Genomic DNA, 4,743 nt, shown 5'->3' with positions numbered 1-4,743 from the left:
AAAAAAAAATCCATCTCCCTCCCAAGTCAATGGCGAATTTCACATCTCCAAGCCAATGGCTTCTTTGTCTGTAAGCATTTGACTTGACTTCCTTGCAACACGTGACTCGTGGGGCGCCTTTTAATCCTGAAACCTGGCCCTCCACTTTGATTCGACACCCAGAAAACATTGTGGACGCCTGCTTGATACGAGGACCTTAGGACCCGATGCTGTAAAGGACCCACAGATAGACAGTGTTTGGTCTCTGGGCTTGTTCGTTACCATGGTAACACATAATATAAAAGACAGACACTTTCCAAATTTCCTCCCATCCTTTTGATTGTTATCTGTGGTTCGTCATGGAGTGTTTCTTCCTCTCTCTGTCCCCGAAGCCCCTAAAAGGGGACATCTTCAAGAATGTAACGTTGTTATCATAACGACGCTAACAATGATGATCGTGTAATGAGCTGACATTTGCTGAGCATACACTGTGAGCCAGGCTCTGTGCTAAGCATGTTGTGTGCCTCTACCTTATCTGAATCATGCGTGATTCGGTCAGGTTGCTCTAATTCTCTGCATTTCACGGATGAGGAAACCAAGACTTAGGCTGTAGCACCTCCCCCGGTCTTAACTATGTAGTAGATTCTTAATCCTGGTCCTCTCTTATCACACGTAATCCTTGGGAAGTGAGTCATCCGTGCCTTCAGGCCGATGACTTCCGTCATTGTCACTGGTCTGGGCCACTTCTCCAATGTCCTGACTGATCTTTACGCCCATTCGAAGGTCATCGCCCTCTTGATAGTATCTCGCAGCTCACCTTCACCTCAGCTTGTAATCAAGTCTTCCCTCTCTGTGTAAATATCACCTTCGCTTTCCAATTGCTGGACAGCAGAGGCTGGAAGCGGATTCTTCTCTCTTCCTAATCGCTCAAATGCAGTCACTCATGCATCGAGCCAAGCCTTCCCACACGATGGTTGGCACCATCTGCAAAGCCCAGCCCAGAGGCCGGCTCTTCACGACCCCGACCTCCCTGGTGGGAAGAGATCGTCCCTTCCCTGCATTTACGCAGGGCGCATTTCGTACCACACTTGGGGCTGTTACCAAACCCCATAGTGAATGTCAAATACTGCCGCTGTTTGTGAGCATTTCTTGTCCCCTTTAATATGTGGCGGCTTTTCGATTGTGTCCTTGCGTTATGCGACAGTAGATACTCAAATCTTCTATTGCTTTCGTCTTTTAATAACTGGACATATTTTCAAACTGGGAAACATAGGAAGAAATATCATAAAGGAGAAATAATCTCAGACGACTTAGGAAACAGGGAACATCGGTGGGTAATGAATGCAAAATCAGCAAACGATCCACTACAGGAGAATGATCTGAACAACATTACATTGCAGCAAAAAATCCACAGCAAATATAATACGGAGGATGGATTAAAGCAGCGGTCCCCAAACTTTTGGCACCAGGGATCAGTGCTCCTGCAAGAATCTAATGCCTGATGATCCGAGGCGGAGCTGAGGCGGTGATGCCGGCGCTGGGGAGCGGCTGCCAATACAGATGAGGCTTCCCTCACCTGCCTGCAGCTCACCTCCTGCTGTGCGGCCCGGTTCCTAACAGGCCATGGACCGGTACCGGTCTGCAGCCCTGGGGTTGGGGACCCCTGGATTAAAGGACTATGAGGGTTATGGCCAGGAGACTAAGAGTTGAGCTCAGGGCTGTTACATTCCCATGGACAATGGGATAAAGAGATGGACCTGAGAGAGAATTAAGGTGGTGACATCTGGCAGGCACTGAAGGGAGATGTGCTTTTTGAAGACGGGACGCCTTTTAACAGGCTCACAGTGGTTCAGAATCTGAAGCCCTAGCAGTGGCCGTGACGTCCCAGAGTGTAAAATCAACCGGACGCAGTGGGCTGGTTCTCCCGACAGCCGAGGGCAGAGTCAGAAGGGAGGAGGCACATAGACAACGTATGCGAGGCCACCCGAAAGTCACCCTCCAACCCGCCCGACAGCAGGATTTTCCTGCCGAGTAGAATGAAGTGCTCATGACACCATACTTTCTGTTTATGCTTTTACACTCTATTCACGTCCTTTGTCTGCAGTTCATGCTCAGCCCCAGTGAAAACTCATCATACAAAAACACTGGCCCGCACAGGTCTGCTGGCTGCTCCCTTGGGCATGAGTTTCGGGCCACAGGTGGCTCTCGCGGGGCCAACTCGTCAATGGGCTGGGGTATAAGAAGTGATATATCCAAGGGCAAGGGCAAGGGCAAGGGGGAACAATTTAAAACATAGGACTCTGCCACTATTATTTAATCAGAACTGGTACTTGAGAAGGACTTATTGACTATCGTTGCAATAGGCAATGGGAAACCATCAAATGTTTTCCACATGAGGACTGGCATCTACTGAGCTGCTGCTATGTACTTAGTATTTATTTATTTATTTTTTTTGGTGATAAAAAGGGTGAGTTCGGTATTGCAATCTGGATTTTAAAGATAAGGAAATAGAGGTCAAGATAAATAAATGAAGTAACCGTCAAAATTTGAGTGTGCAGCCCAGTTCCTTCAGGCACATGGATTACACTAAACACCCACTCTGCTCTCCGAGTTGATTTTATATCTATTTTTTTGTCAAAGGTTTCGGGAGCAGGGTTTCCCAGCGGGAAGGTGAGTGACGTATGTGACAGAGAACGAATGGAGAGGACTCGGGGACCGAAGCCTTGCCTCGCCCACTCGACCTGACGACAGAGCCGCTTCTGTTCGAGACGTTCGCGATGGCAAAGCACCAAGAGACATTCAGTCGAATGATGAATTTGCATCTCTACGTCGATCTCCTCTCCCGTCTTTTAAAAAAGGTTTTATGACTGCATCCATCAGAAAACTTTTTCAGTCAAGGGCTCGTCGATAACTAATTTTAGGTTTTGCTGGTGAGAGTTTCTGATGCACCTACTCAACTGTACAGGTAGAGTGCAAAAGGCATAAACAACATGTGAACAACACGCATGGCTTTGTTCCAGCGACTTTTTTTACAAAAACAGGTAGCAGCTGGACCTGGCCCGTGGGCCATGGCTCGCTGACCCCTGGCCCACATTCGTAAGATAATGGATGTGTGGGCAGCCTCCAGGTGGCCTCCCGTGACCCCTACCTATCGTATTCATGTTTCTGTGGAATTTCCCCTTTTGCCTGTGGGCTGGCTTACTCATTTCTCATGAATGGAATATGACACTGTGACAGAGACCACTTTTGAGATAAGGTTATGGAAAGACCTCTGGGGCCAACTTCGGGCGCCTTCCTGGTCCCACTTGCTGACTCTGAGGAAAAAGAGATGACGTTTTTCAGAGCTGTCCTATGAGAGACCCGTGTGACAAGAGGCTGAGGGAGACTTTTGGACAACAGCCAGTGAGGAGCCGAGACCCTCATTCTAACAGCCTGCAAGGAACGGACTCCTGCCAACGACCACACGGGTGAGTTTGGAGAAGGAGGCCCTTTGTTGAGCGCCGGGCGAAGCCACAGCCCTGGTTGACAGCTGGCCTGCAAGTCCATGAGCACCTCGGTCCAGAAGCACCCAGCCGAGCCCTGCCCGGCTCCACGACCCACAGAACCTGCGAGATGATCAGCATCTGTTGTTTCCAATCACTAAATTTTGGGGTCATCCGTTATACAGCGATGGGGAGCTGCTACAGTGAGCTGGAGTACAAGCAACACTCTGCCAGAGACGTGGAGACCTGTGCCCTGTGCGACAGATTTACTGTGCGAATTCAGGTTAGCCATTGACCCGTCTGGGCCCTCTGCTCCCTCTGGGGCTGACATGGACAAGAATCATGAATTTCTGAGGTAATTACAGGTCTAAAACTTCACAGTTCGTGAAATTCAGTCAAACTGATTTCTGTGTCTAAACCACAGTCCTGAACTGGAAACCCATGGGGGAAACGTAGTCCCCCAACTCATTTTGATATTAATGGCCAACATTTAAAAATTCCGCACACAAACCCACATCTCCGGCTCCTTCAGAAAAATGCGATGCTTTCAGTGGTGGGGCCCACGGCCCTGCGAGGGGACACCACAGGACGCTCTCGCCTTCACGCTGAACGCGAGCCCCTAAGGCAGCGCTCACACGACCTGCAGTGGCCCACCTCGCGGCCCGCCAGCGCCAGGCTCTGAGGGATCGTGTGCCATCGCTGAAGTCACACTGGACCTTGCTCTGAGACTCCCCTAAAACGGAGCATGTCTGGTCACGTCTCGAGTCCAGGAAATTGGCCCTTCGGGCTCCAGCTGCCCTTTGTGAAATGCCGCTGTATCATGAGGTCTGCGCCCACCACTTCTGCACGTGGACCTCGGGGAAATCCCAGCCCAGAGCCCGGTCACGAGGGGCATCTGCTCTGCGACGGCGCCTACGTTCCCCGCTCTCTTACAGGAAAATGCACACTCAGCTTCTGCAAACACGCGCGTGCTCGCACACGCATGCGGAACTGCAGGACGCACTCCCGCCCAGGCAGAACCAACTCTGTCTGACGTTCCCCCTGCTCCTGATGCGGAAGACCTGCCTTGGGCCTTGTCTTCACAACGACCTGTGAAAAACTGGGGAAAAGTCAACAAAAGATCTAGGCGCTTTCAAATACAACACCTGTTTTAGAAAAACAAGTGATGATGGCCTGGACTTGAATCGTCCTGGAGGCTGACGCTCCGGAGCCCATATGGTTTGGGTCGTGTCACGGCTCACAGAACAGGAGAGAGCTGGGTCATCAGGATGCACTGTGCTGC

This window comes from Pteropus alecto, unplaced genomic scaffold (genome assembly GCF_000325575.1).
Source record: "Pteropus alecto unplaced genomic scaffold, ASM32557v1 scaffold35, whole genome shotgun sequence".
NCBI lineage: Eukaryota > Metazoa > Chordata > Mammalia > Chiroptera > Pteropodidae > Pteropus > Pteropus alecto.
The sequence above is the reverse complement of the archived record's forward strand: the minus strand, read 5'-3'. Positions refer to the sequence as shown.